The sequence below is a fragment of the Ursus maritimus genome, unplaced genomic scaffold (assembly GCF_017311325.1).
Source record: "Ursus maritimus isolate PB19 unplaced genomic scaffold, ASM1731132v1 scaffold_11, whole genome shotgun sequence".
NCBI lineage: Eukaryota > Metazoa > Chordata > Mammalia > Carnivora > Ursidae > Ursus > Ursus maritimus.
In genome coordinates this window covers 70,305,485-70,319,850 of record NW_024423453.1, presented here as the reverse complement: position 1 = coordinate 70,319,850, position 14,366 = coordinate 70,305,485, and the positions used below count along the sequence as shown (strand labels likewise).

The 14,366-nt window shown below is 52.3% G+C and overlaps 1 protein-coding gene across 1 annotated transcript in view; it reads right to left on the bottom strand.

Moving 5' to 3' along the window:
* PEBP4 (phosphatidylethanolamine binding protein 4) overlaps positions 1-14,366 on the bottom strand; it is a 242,361-nt gene that overhangs the window by 28,709 nt on the left and 199,286 nt on the right. The gene's annotated exons all lie outside the window — the stretch shown is intronic.

Here is a 14,366-nt window from a genome sequence, read left to right as displayed (position 1 = left end):
ACACCATGGTCTTCTGAGCCTGTGCAGAAGCCACAGGCCACCATGACAGGGTCTGCCCGTGGCAAGACACTCATGAATGAGTCAGCCTGCAGCCTCAGTGTTCCCATCTGGGCACTGGCCCAGCCCTGCCTCCAGGCCATCTGCAGATAATTGGGGTCAGTGGAGGGCAGACGATCCCAAGACTGTAGGTTCCTGTGCCCCTTGCTTGTATCCCATTTTTCACATTCCCTTCCCTCAGAAACAACTGCCCCTTCACGATGCAGGGCAGGAAAAGCACTGCTCCCAGGTCCCACTTAGCTCCTCAGCTAGGGGCGCCTTCTCTCTGGTAGAGAAGGAACATACAGAGGCACAGGTCTCAAGTCCTTGGCCAGGGAAAGTGGGGAGTTAACAGCTAAGGTGAGTCACTCGGAGGTGGTGTCATGGTTGTTAGAGTAACAACCACGATTCTGGACGTGTGTCAGGCACTCTCCCCTCTTGAGGCATTTTAGGCACTTCTGTGCCACTGTATCATCTAGTCGTCCTTTACAAGGAGGCAGAAGGGGCAGAGAGGGTCACGCCCAGTTTGCAGGTGGGGAACGCAAGCCCTTGAGAGGTTAAGTGACTTGCCTGAGATGACAGTCCCAGCCGGCGGCAGAGCGGGGAAAGCAGTCCAGGTGTCCTGGCCCATGCTCTGAACCTCCTGACTCATAGTCCACTGTTCTTTTGCCTACACCTCATAACAAAGGGGGCTGTGTTAAGGACATTGGTTGTGAGGAGAAGAGATGATTTCTTTCCCCTTCGCTGGAATTTCTCGGGTGACCCTGGATGTGCTTACATTTGGCTGAAGGACCAGTCTGGATCTCCCCAAATCTCTCCCGAATCACACCCAGACCTGCGGGTGGGAAGCTGTTCAGACAGGGACAGGCCACTTTCCCCAGCCCCTCCTGACTTAGGGACCCAGAGTGACATGGAGAGGGGGCATGGGCTGGAGACAAGGGGGTGGCCAAGTGACGCAGAGAAGGCCTGGACTCTGTGGCTAGAGGCTTCTCCCATCTGAGGCTGGGGCCTTCCTCAGGGAGAGCTGAGGTTCCTTATGAGTGTGGCTCACGTGTTTTCTCAGTCTCAGATGCCCTCCTCGGATTCTCTTTCTCTTTCCAGCCCAGCTCAGCCTTCTCTTCCTCCGTAAAGCCTTCCTCACCTGCATTTCCCCTAGCGCTTCCTCCCGCACACTGTGCTTGGCTCTGTGGTGGTGAGCACTCCCTCAGCCTAGGGCTGCAGCTGCTGCCTCCCCTCAGGCCTCGAGCTCCGCTGGGGATCTTGTCCAATACCTCCTCTCCTGCTTGGGTGGCAGGCAGAAGACGCACAGTAAGTCCCTGGGGCAGGAGGGGAGGGACTGACACATGAGTGCCTCCCTTGTCCATGGGCTCCACACCCATGAGAGCACTGGATGATCCCAATGGCCCCGCTAAGCAGGAAACCGAGTCTGGGGGAGCGCAGCCACTTGTTCTGGTCATTAGGCGGCAGAATGGGAATTAAACGCAGGTATTTCTGATTTCAGACAGGATGCTCTTTGCCTGGCTCACTACGGTCTCTCAAATGTTCTCTTAGAAGAATGTGTGAGGAAGTGACAAAATGGATTATCTGTGGAATTGAATCCTGGTTGAAGGTGTTGTCTCCTGGTTTGAAAAATGCACTCAACCTGTAGCAGGAGAAGCATTTTTATTTCACTAGGTTCACCTTCCTGCCTTCTTTTTTCCAAGAGACATTTTTGCTGCCATGAAGCGTGAAAGGGCCTCGGGGTGTGCCCTCCCAGCGCAAGGGGCAGGGAAATCTCTCTGCCAGTCCAGCTGTTTCCTGCACAGCGTGCAGAAGCCACCCAGGGACATGGAGACAGTCCTGGGCATAAGGACTCCTCAGTTTGGGGACGGGTTGGGCTCTTTCGGTCTGGAGAGCTATCAGATGCCCAGTTTGTGGCCCCTGGCTGTGGGGTCTGTGACTCTGTTCTCTGGCCCTTCTGGAGTAGGGTGGGGGGAGTTTGTCAGTCCCCCTGGACTAGGACAGTTGGTCAGACCTCGACCATAGGGACAGCCACAGGATTCCCCTTCCCTTCTTGCCCCTCCTTTCTTATGCCTCCTCCTCCGTTCTCTCTCCTCTCTCCAGCCTCTTTCTCTTGAGTGCTCTGTTCTGCTCTCTTCTCCTCCCTCCTCCTCTCTCTTCTCTTCTCCTTCCTTCCAAAGGGACCTCAGCCCTCCACCAGGAAACAGATTTCTTCAGACCATCTGGTTCGGCATTCTGCCTCCTCCTGATCAGCACTGTCCATCCATTACAACATGCTGCGGTGATGGAAATGTTCTAGATCCGCACTGTCCTGTATCGTAGCTCTAGCCACACATGGGTTCTGAACACTTCAAATGTAGCTAGTGCTATGTAGAGTTGAATTTTTAGACATTTTATTAAATTTTAATTAATTTTAATTTAAATAAGTACACGTGGCTAGTGGCTAGTGAAGGGGACATCAGAGCTCTAAGTGATGCCAAGTGCTTGACTCCTGGGAGGTCCCTGGGGGCACCGCCCACCCTTGTCTGAGCCCTGCCCCACTGCTAAATGCCTTTGTGTGGACACGGCTTCCCTCCTGTGCTGTTTCCTGTCCTGTAAGAAGCCACAGAGGCCTGGGTTCTGGGCTTGGAGTTGGGTAAACATGGGCGCCGGATCTGTGAGCGTCAGTGGCCTCTTTGGTAACATAATGAGGATAATTTCTTGAGGAAGGTGCCCAAGCTCCAAGGTTCCCTTCCAGCTTTAAGTTCCCTGCTGCTTTTGGGCAGGAACCTCCTATCATCAGATCTGGGTGAGTCAGTGTGAGCAGCAGTGCAGGTGGTGTGTGTGTGTGTGTGTGCACGCGTGAGTGCATGGCGTGCACCTATACATATGTACATTAGCATACCCATACATGTGTGCATACATGGAGGAGGGGGCTGTGAGGGACAGCAGTGAGACCCTGGGGACCCTGCTTCGCAGTCTGACCCTGCCTGATTGAACGGCCTGGGACTAGGTAGGGGGTTAAAGGCTCCACAATGAAGGGAAGTTTGCAGCCTGACTCCACTCCTGGCAGGCGTTTGCCTGCTCCCTGGCCCAGGCTGTTCCAGAGATGCCCCAGACTTCCTCTTCTGCCATAAAAGTCTCCCGGAAAGTCTTCCCACAGAGGCCCCAGGGGCTTTCTCAGGGAATGTGCGAGTGTGTGTGCACAATGGCACTGTGGTGCAGAAGCCCCAGGCCGCGTGCACGCTCTCCCACAGTGCTGCTGGCCCTGGCATTAGAGGGGGTGTCCGTCCCGGTTTGGGTGGGGGGAGGGGAAGGGGCTTTGCCTGGACTTGGGCCCTGGCTTATGCAATGCTGAGACTCTTAGTCAGCTTGAAGGACTTGGACACTCATGCACACACACACACACACACACACACACACACACACACGTGGATACACTGAGTAGGGAGGTGTGTGGAAGGAAGATAAATTAGCCTTTGCTGCTTTGCCCTCCCTCCAAGCTCCTGCTGCAGCAGATCTCCCCACATCTGGAGAGAAGGGGGTGGGAATCCCTCGAGACAGGGCTGTTCTCAGGCTCCCTGGGTGTGATGGAGGCTCCAAGCCTAGGGCTGTGGCCGGAGGGACCACTGAGAGGAGCCCTCTGAGGGCAGGGGAGAGAAGCCCGCCAGCCAGTATGTGATGGGATGTGGCCACAGTGTAAAGAGAAGAGGATGCCTTCTCTTTTGCTCCAGAAGGTATCTAAGCCTCGGGGGTTCCTGGGTCACAGAACCCGCCTGATGGAGAGTTGCATCAGAGCGAAACTTCACGCTGGATGCCTTGGCGGAGAGGGCGCTGAGGGCTTGTGATTCAAAGTTTCTAACCTTTAGGTGCTTGAGGTCAAATGCTCGGCCTCTGCTAGCTCTCCCCTCTCTGACCATTGGTCTGTACTAAACGGCACACAGATGGTGGTGGTCGCTGGGGGTGAGTGAAGACATGGGTGGTTGAATCAGGTCACCAGGCTTTAATCAGCCCTGAGTCAGAGAAGTGGGTGGGAACAACTTCAGGTAGTCTTGGGGTTCCCAATAAGTAAGAGCTTCCTGGGAAAAGAGAACCCTCCCTGATGGGGCAGCTATGAGGCTCTGACTGCAGACCAGACCTTTCTTTGCCATCACTGTACACTCTAGGAGAACAGAGAGGCCATGACAAGTGAATGATTCAGAAGCAGATCTGCTTGGAGCCAGGGAACTGGGACCAGATGACCTGTTGGGTCCCTTCTAACTCTGTAATTCCACACAGGGGCCTCACCACATCAGAGCCTCTGGGCTCTGTGGACCTACACTGGTCCACTGAGAGTTTGGCAGGGGGGGTAACATTGTGGGGATTGGGGAGACATCAGTCTGTGTTCAGGGAACTGAGAAAGGTGTGGGTACAGAAGGGGGGATCTGACACAGTCCTGTTACAGTTTCTGAATTTGCTCCAAGGTTTTTACTTCCTGGAAATAGGAAAAAGAGTGAGGATGGTTAGAAAGATCTGCAAACTGCTTTTTGGTTATGCATGGTTTTGGCAAGAAAGCTGTGGGGTGTGTTCCTCCTTTTTCATAGCTGGCAGTCCAGATTTCCCACAATACGAAGAGGTCTGGCTGGTTGGCACCTCCCCCACATATCTCTGTGGGCCTCTACGTAGGTCTTCTTGCTTTAGGTCTGTGGGCAAGAGGGCCCCTCTATGTAATGTCAGCCCTCGGAGCACAGCTACCTTCCCCAGGCTCATGACCTCCACTACCCTGCTAGAGCCGGCAGCCATGCCCGCCCCAGCCCCTGCCTCTATCCACCTCCTCCCTCCCTGGAAAGGGGAGTCATCATCCAGGGCATGGCCACCAAACACAGCGTATGGATCTCTGAGATGGTCCCCATTTGCCTCTGTCTGAACATTGCCACTCCTTCCCTGCCATTGAGCCAAGTCCCCATATAGGTGGGCAGCTCTAGGTAGCTGTGGAAGCACAGATGAGCCACGGGTGAATTCTAAAGGGGGGTCCTTCTAAAGGGAGATCCTTCAGTGAGGTCCTCTTTCCACATTCTACTGAGAAACCAATTGAGGGTCCTTACAGGCAGCTTGGGTCTGGAACCTAGTTCTCCGGATTCCCAGTGTGAGATAATTTATAACAAATTAATTCTTTTACTTTCTCAGGGGCTTGGATGTGCATGGGGCTGGCATTTGGAAAAATTTATCTGGGCAGCATTTTCTCTTCTAAAATCCAGGGAGATGGTTCTGGGCACAGGGCCGGTGTTTAACCAATGCTTGTTGATTGACCTGTGTCTCGGGGTGACTCCTCCCTCACCTTCTGTAGGAAGGAGGGGCATTCTTTGTAAGAGCTGGGTTTACCCTTCACTGCTGTTGCCCTCGAGGTTTCCACTCCTGCTGGGCAGTCAGAAAGGAGGATGCCGGATGACCAGCCCCCCCTCACCTGCCAGGGTCACACCTTGCTCTCTCAGCTTCCCTCAGGGCTAAGACCTGAGTAAAGGACTCAGTCTGCACAGTGGCAGCCACCCTGACTATCTGCTAGAGAAATAAACAAGACGGTATTGTGCCAAGGGGAGAGAAGTTACATCAAAAATATCTCAGAAAGGAAGAAAGCCAAACTTTTATATGAGATGCATGGATGGGGGGGGGGGTGGAAAGGCCTGGGTAATTAAGTTAATAGGTTTCTTAAAGAATGCCCTTGTGAGTGATGTTCAACACATTCAAGTGTTGACAAGAAGGTATTGAACTTGACACCCACGCAGCGGGCAGAAGCATGCTCTCAACTCCGACACACCTTCTTTGTCTGAAACTTGTAGTAAAACTCCGCGCTGGGTTGTGAAATCTGTCCCAGGGAATCTGTGCTTTGGGGGCTCCAGGGTCAAGCCGTTTGCTTCTAGATAGGCTTCAGGTGGGCCGGGGTGGCCACCCTGAGCTAAAATCCCAAGATTAGGAGGGCAAAGGCTGGGGTCCCCAACTCAGACGCCTAGAGATGCTATGATGCCGTGTGAGGCCTGGGGATTTCTGAGGACCCACAGACAACTTGCAACTCCTGTGGAGTCGTCAGAATGAAGCCCTCTCCCTTCCCTCCAAGCCCCAGCTGCCTTGGGGAACTTGGGTCTGAAACCCAGCAACATCTGTGCAATCCTAGGCTTCCCTATCATGATGAACTAATGGAAGGATCCAGGTGAATATGGGTTTTCCCTTTCTCTTAAATCTGTGTGTGTGTGTGTGTGTGTATTTGTATTTAAAGAAAACTTGGGGTTTCTCTTGTTTGAAGCCACAGGAGCACATATTACCATTCTTAAAACAAAAGAGTGCCTCCTTTGGCTGAGAGCTCACCTCAAAGGCCCAGGATAAGCATGGGGCTCCTGGCCTCTTTGCCTGCCCTGGCTCAGCAGCCTGTCTTCCCACCCAGCTGTCAGCCATCTCTCCTACCATCAGACATTTACGCCTCTATCTCTATCCATCTTCTCTCTCTGTTACACTAGGCTCAGACTTTTCGAGTGATCAGAGTTTTCAGGCTGGGACCTGAATCTCAGGGACTCCATCACGGTTATGGTGGCCAGATTTGTAAAGTGGAAAAATGGTGACATGGATATCTTTGTAAAAGAAATTTTCTATTTTAGATATTTAGCAAAACACTTTGAAAATCAAGTAACCTAAGTCTACGGTTGTCTGGTCACCCTGAGGCAGCTCATCTTAAGGGAACAGTTAAAAAACCAGAATCAACACCCATGGCTCATGGGTTTCCAGCCTGGCAGAAAGACCAGCACTGCCCCTCACCTAAAGTCATATACATTGTCTGAGGATGTGGTGGGAAAGAGTGGGTGAATTGGAATTTCCCCTTATTTACAAATGATGGTCAAGGAAGGCAATAGCTTCTTGCAACTGGAAAGGCTGGGCTAGCTCTGTGCTCTTGTTCTTGGCACCAGCTCTTGTTCTGGGGCTCATTTCTGCCTGGAGAAGCCAACTGCCACCCAGGCCAAACCCACTGTTCAGGAGATGTAGAATTCTGGGGTTTGCACACATTCCTAAAACATTTCTGTTTCCAGGAGAAGGTAGAAATTTATCAGGTTTCTGCCTAACTCCCAATGCACCAGGACCCAATACTAAGTGAAGGCTCTGGGTTGAGTAGGCGATACCTGTTAATTTACACTGAAATTTCCCATTTTTCCAGCATTCTCCATCCCCATTCTCCATCATGGAGACATATCACTTCTATGCCTCTACTTTCCTGATTGCCTGATTTGAGTTTCCTAAGAGCAAACCGAAGAGGGTCAATCAGAGTCCTCACTTGCCTGTTTGACACATGCGTGTGGTCAGGGAGTAGCCTGGCAGCCCAGTTCAGCACACTCTTATTCGGTGACTCCCGTGCACAGAGCCAGGCTGGGGGCCACAGGGCTACAGTTCCTTCCGTTAAGGAGTGTTCAGCCCGTGGGAGCTCCAGAGCTGCCTGCACCATCACTGTAGTCCCAGAGAAAGAGACATCCTGCTCAGGAGGCAGGAGGGAGCCGTGAGCATCCCAGAAACATTCAGGTTTCCAGAGAAGTGGCTTCCTCCAGCGATTTCCTGTTTCCTCCCGGCTCCCAGCATTGAAACTGGGGGCACCACAAAGACTTCAAAGAGGAGTCAATGAGTAAAAGACATTGGGATGGATTTTTCACTGGGACATCTTTTTGCATTAAACTCTTTCTGCAAATAATTTTTTCTTCCTTTGGAGACACCTGACCAGAGCAAAGCAGACTTCTTAGCTTGAACAAAGTACTGACATGAGATCAGTGATGACGCTGGTGTGCTTCATGTGGACAAACGATGGCTGGGAGAACTTGAGAGCTGGGTAGCTCCTGCAGCTGCCAACAGGCTGAGGTTAAACTCCAAGGCAGAGCCCGCCACAGTGGCTACCTTGCTGAAGTACTTCCTAGGCCGCCATTCCTTGGGGGGGGGAGGGTGGAGGGTGGAGGGTGGAGGGCGGGAGCCAGGGTCCCGGGCTATGGGCTTTGCTGTGCTGGCTGGTGGCCTGGCCTCAACACTGGCTTTTGGACCAGACTTCCCCGCCCCAGCGTGGGAGGCGTGAGGGGCTGGAGCCGGGAGGCAGGAAGTGAGCACAGATGGGCTGCCCAGACAGCTGTGTGGGGAACAGAGCACATCTGTCCAGGGTGAGGCTGGTGGGGCCCCGCTCCACAACCTCTATGCCACGTCTACCTGTTCATCGATAGGTCGGAGGCTGGGTTTGGGTCCCAAATGGGGAGAACAATGGAAAGTCGGAAGACAGAGGCTGAGCTAGGGGTGGCTGACAGGGTACATTCGCATGAAAAAAAGAATGTCTCTGAACTCTGGGGAAGAGGAGGGACAAAGGACAAAGTGAAAAATGAAAGCAAATGGATCAATCTGCATCTGCTCAGGATGGGCTTCTGGCTTTGCAGGGGCTCTCAAGTGCCCACGGTCTGGTGCCTCCCCCTCCGTGCAGCTGCCCCAGCCCTCGCCTCCCCACTCCAGATGGTCTTCCCTCCTCGGGGCTCCCCAAGTGTCTTGCTTTGTACCGATTCAAGTCCCTGAGGCAGCTGCTCCTCTTTCTTACCTACTAGGCTATGGGCGTACTAAGAAGAGACCTTATCTCCTTCATCATGGAATCCTTGTGGAGTAGACACTCTGTGGAAGTTTGTTGAATGAGTGAATGATTTTGTAGCCTAAACTGACACGAGGTTTCCTATTTAATCCCTTAATTTTCTCTAATTGGTTTCAAATATTGCTGGGAAAGCTCATCCCAAGTAGTCACCCAGAGAGATCCTTGGGAGATAGAAGCTGGATCAGCATTCTCATCAGGAATTTGCCTGTAGGCCTGAGGGTAGTTTACCCTTTTAGCTCTTTTCTAGGGAGCTGAGCAGAGGGGAAAGGCTCATTGTTCTAGAAACTGTACAGACTGACTTGGCATCATGGCCATTTGCACGTCCTCCTTGGGGCAGCCCTCTGTGCAAAGCTGTGAGCTGCCTGTTATCAAGCCAGAGAGGCAGGAATTATGGGTCACGTGGACCTCTGCAGGTGGAGAAGGCTGGTAATTTCCCCACATCCACTCCCTCCATCACCTCTTTCTGTCTGGTTTTGACAGGCTAATAAAAGGAGATGGCCGTTTGAGTTCTAGCTCTGCTGTGTGGCGGTGGGTGAGTCATTTCTCTTCTCTGGGCCTCAGTGTTCTCATCTGTACAATGGGAAGGCTGGACTAGATGATCTCTGGGATCTCTTCCAGCTCTTGGTCACAAATCTGGTAGGATGATGAGAAGGGAATGTGGCCCTTGTGTTATCACTGTCTCCCAAAAGCCTGGGCTAGGGACTTTCCCTGAACTTGGACTGGGAGAGGGCGTATGGGCCCCAAAGCCCCTGTTGCACTCACTGGCTCCTGTGTTCACCCCTTTGCTGCAATGATGACTCTTCCTGGATGAATTAGCTGAGTCCTGCTTGGAGTCAGAAGGTCTGCATGAATGATTCTTAAATGTTTCTCAGGCTTCTACTCCTGTTTTCATTACCGAGTGAGTGTAACAGAAGTGCCCATTGGGAGGAAGGAAGGGCTGAAGTCCCAAGGGCTTGGGGCCAAAAGGGGACACACATACTCTAGCAGTAGTCTCTCATCCTCGTCCTCATTGTCATTGTCACCACCACCTATTATCAATATCGTTAAACCTTTACTGTTCTTCACTCAGCGCTGTGCAGCGGATGAGTAAATCAGCAACGAAACCTGGCTGCCAGAAGCCTGCACTGTTCTGGGCGTCTCTCAGGTCAAGGCTGGTTTCTCCAACCCTTACCTAGAGATTAAATCTGACCCTCAGCAGGAAACAGGGCTGGCTGCTCAGTGTTGTTCCTCTTTGTGAAAGTGCCCTTCTCACTGCAGGAAAGGTTTTCTAATTCCAAGCTGCTTCTGCTGCCGTACACGTGTGTCTTATTCATCTTTGTAGCCCCTACAGCGCCTTGAACAGGGCCACAACAAAAGTGCTCCCTAAATGCTTACTGATCATAATTATCATAATGATGTCTTACACTACATTCAGCAGAAGTGGGCCTTAGTGCTCAGAGAGCCACTCAGCTTCCAGGAGCTGAGAAGCATATTTAACTCCTCGTCTGGGGCATTTTCCCTGCTAGCGCCCAGAGTCCTAAGGTTGCAAGACTAGCGTGGGGTTGCTTTGGAGGCAGGGTGGCAAAGGCTCACACAGGAGGTGAACAGCTGGCGCCTCCTTCTGGCCCTGCAGGGCTGGAGCAGGCCTGGGGAGGCTTGCGAGGGAAGCTTCGCCCCTGGGTTGCTAGAACGTGACCCTCCCGGACACAGATGCTTCACCCGAGAGAGGGCCCAGCTCAGGAGAGCCAATGGAGGGTGAGGGAGGCTGTTATGTAACCGATTTAACTCCTTGTCAAAACTGGTGACTAATTCAGACAGTCTTGGCCAGATTGGCTCAGCAGCTTTGCTGTTAGCCGCATGAGGCCTGGGCCAGTTTGTGGCTGGTTCTCACACCCTCTGCTGAATGGATGTCAGCTTCCTGGCTAGCCTTGGCCTCACCAGCCTCGACTACCACCCCATCACCACTCCCCCGGTTTAGACCTTCTCCATGTTCATCCATGGCCCCTATCTTCATGTCCCTTCCTGCTCTGTGAAAACAGGCTAGGAAGACTGTCCCCAAGAACCGTTTGCCTGGAGGCTCACTGAGGCCCTTTATTTCGTACCAGGCGAGAGAGAAGGGAGCTCGGGCCTGCTGCCTTTGGACAGCTGGCCAGGCTGGGAGTTTTGGCTTACGGAGATTGGGACCGTGGGTACAGAACTCAGGGGCCTCTCTGCACCACTTCCTGAGGGGAGAGGGCTCCAGGGCACATCTGGCCTCACCCAGTGCCCTGGCCTTGGGGCCCTGGCCCCACACGTTGCAGGCTGCTGGGGGATGCTGGGAAAGGCCTGTGCCCAACACCTGGGCTCTCCCTTTCCTGTCTCAGAGGAGGGGCTTGGTAATAAGCTCAGCCCATCCCTGCTGCAGAAGGTTGTCATGAGGGCCTCTGCACTTATTTGGAGAGAGTTTGTGGAGACACAAAGAGATGTCCTGATAAGGTCCAGAGAATTCAGAACAACGAGTGCCAGGGATTATTTTATAATTAACCAAACAATCATCTGTGGTTGGGATTCCTCCCATTTTATTTATTTATTTATTTATTTATTTATTTATTATTTATTTTTTTTAAAAGATTTTATTTATTTATTTTGACAGAGATAGAGACAGCCAGCGAGAGAGGGAACATAAGCAGGGGGAGTGGGAGAGGAAGAAGCAGGCTTCCAGCAGAGGAGCCTGATGTGGGGCTCGATCCCATAACGCCAGGATCATGCCCTGAGCCGAAGGCAGACGCTTAACGACTGAGCCACCCAGGCGCCCCTGGATTCCTCCCATTTTAGAGATGAGGAGACTGAGGCCCAAAGAGACAAGGATGTTTGTCAAAGCTGCTAAGTGGCTGAGCGGACCTTTGAACTCACACCCCAGTGACTCGGAAGCCCAAGCTAGTCCTGACACACTACCTTACCATGGTGTTCCTGGGACTTGTTCCCGAGGCCCTGAAATGCTTACACATCTCAGCAACTTCATGGCAACTGCCCAAGCAGACCCAGAAAATAATACTACCTTGTACTTCTGCTGCTTCCTTCCACCAAGCAGTACACAGACACGATCTCATTCACTCTCACAGAGTCCCATGTGGGCTAAGGAGGGGGTGGGGATCGTTGACTCTACTTCCTGGGGAGGAAAGGGAGGCACAGAGAGGGATGTTGGCCTGCCCTAGATCACACAGCCGGCTGGCGGGACAGCTGGGACTGGAAACCAGTCATTCTTGCCCTCTAGGGCAGTTATCTGGCTTGATGGATGTGGGCTAGAATTACCCCTGAGAAATAGCAGATTGGGGTGCTCTTCTTGACGGGTGACTCAGTGGCTGAACCAGCTCCGAGAGAGTTGGGCTTGTATTGAGAAAGGACATCTGAGATGCATATAAATTCAATCTGTACGAGGGAGGGAGGCGGCTGGGCCTGGCGGTCACGACAGTGGCTGCCCTTGTGGCCAGGCTCCTGCGCCTGAGCTTCCCTTCCCGGATGCCCCGGGACTTGGAGGCAGACGTGGTGTGACGGAAAGGAGATTGGCCTCGAGGTCATTGGTCCAGGGGAGAGTATTCACCAGAGGCCCCCTAAGTTAGTCATTTCACCACTCAGCTTTTCCATTTTTCACACAAACTGTGGGGATACTGACTACACGCAACAGACATTGTGTGTGAAATGTTTCGTCATAAATTACAGAGCCTGCCCAGAGAGAAACTACTGGTGGTCCCTTCAGCTCCATTTCATTTCTAGGAAGCACCTTTTAAAAAATGGTTTTGAAGTGGTGGCTCACCCAGCAGGACTGTCCTGGTCAAATGCCTAACTTAACGACTGGGGCTTTTTCCACTTGGTATCTCTAGTCCCCCGTGTCCGGCACTGAACCGAATGCTGCCGGAGTGGCCCGTGTGCTCCAGTGCAAGGGCAGCAAACTTTCTGCAAAAGCCCCGGGAGGAGGCATCTGAGGCCCCACAGGTTTCGGTCCCATGTTGTTTCCTTCCAACTCTTTAAAAATGGAAGAGCCATCCATAGCTCACAGATCCTGCAAAAACAGGCCAGTTTGGCCTGTGGGAAGTAGTTTGCTGCCCCTAGTCTAGTATAAGGGTTTGGAAATAGAAAAGCCTAGAACCCATTTAGCTGTAGGCCTTTGAAGCACTCATTTGGCCTCCTGGGACATCGTTTGTTGCCTTGCCTGTTTCAGAGGGCCTCTGTGAGGAGGGGGCTGTCTATGCAGTGCCCTGCTGTTGCAGGGATCCCCTGGATGGCAACTGAGAGCACCCTTACTGTTCAGTGAGAGAGGGAAGGAACACACAACCTGAGCTGGCCTGCCCTGTCCTAGGTGTGGTGGGGGGACAGAGCTCTCCTGGTGCCTGGAATATTTTACGGGGCAATGGAGGCCTTGTAAGGGGCACAGGGTTCCGTTGAGAGGCAGGAGTGGATCTGGGAGAATGCCAGGCTACAAGAGACCCCACAAAGACGGAGCAAGGGCCAAGGAGGTCCAGAGCTTTGCTGGGAGAACTCTGGGGACTACCTAGTCCTCTTGAGTCCAGGCTTCTGGTCAAGCAAAACATTAGGGAACAGCAGCTCCGAAACAAGCATGGACCGGAGCAAGTTCTTTTCATTAACAGTAAGAGCCACCATGTGCTGAGCGCCTTCTGCATTCTAGGTGCCCTGCTGGAGGCTGCATGTTCATCCTCCCAGCAAGCCTGGACCCTGCAGAGGGCTATGGATTTTGGCTTCAGGGACAGGAATGGGGTGAGAACAGACTAGTGCTCCCATTTCCTCTGATGTGATGTCCTAATTCTGCCTGTGCATTCGGGCTTGGATTGGATACCAGGCCATGGGTGTTTGAGATCTTGGCTCTTCTTTGTTTGAAATATAGGGAGAAGTGACAAGTTCTTCGGCTGTCAGAAGAACCCCACTGTCACCCAGTCATGGAACCTGGAGCACTCCCTTTTGTGTACCTATGCCATCCCATGGCTGGTTCTGAAGGCCTCACCTGAGACCAGCCTCCCAGGCTGTCACTCAGCAGTGTGACATGGAGCACAAGGTCTTGTCTTCATACCTCCAACTCCCTGCTCATTTCTGTGCCCCTTCCACTTGTGACGCACTGTTCTCTAGCTAGAAAAGCCCTTCTATCACTTCTTTACCTGGTAAACCTCTACTGAGTCCTTTATTATGATTATAATTATGATTATGATGATTATGATTATTTAAAAATGTTTTGAGCACGGGAGGGGCAGAGAGAAAATCTTAAGCATGTTCCACGCTCAGTGAGGAGCCTGACACGGGGCTCCATCTCATGACCCTGAGATCATGATCTGACCTGAAATCGAGAGCGGGACGCTTAACAGACTGAGCCACCCAGGCACTCCTCTACTGAGTCCTTTAAAACATAGCTCAACATGTCACCTCCTCTAGGAAGCCTTCCAAGACTACCTAGGCACAGTTAGTACCTCCCTCTTCTACCTTCAGGCATTTCGTTTGTGTTCCTATTGTACTAGTTTGAGGGGCAAACATTAGTTGAACACTTATTACAGCCTATGCTTTCCACTAGGTGCTTTACTACATTATCTCATTTAATATTCACAAACTCGTGTGGTGGCTTTTCTCACCCCCATCTTTCAGACAAGGAAACTGAGGCTTAGACCAGCTAAATAACCCGCCCCAGGTCACCTAGCTGTTAAGTGGTAAGGCTGAGATCTGGATCCAGGCAGTTTGACTCCAGCGCCCTCCCTCCTAACCACTA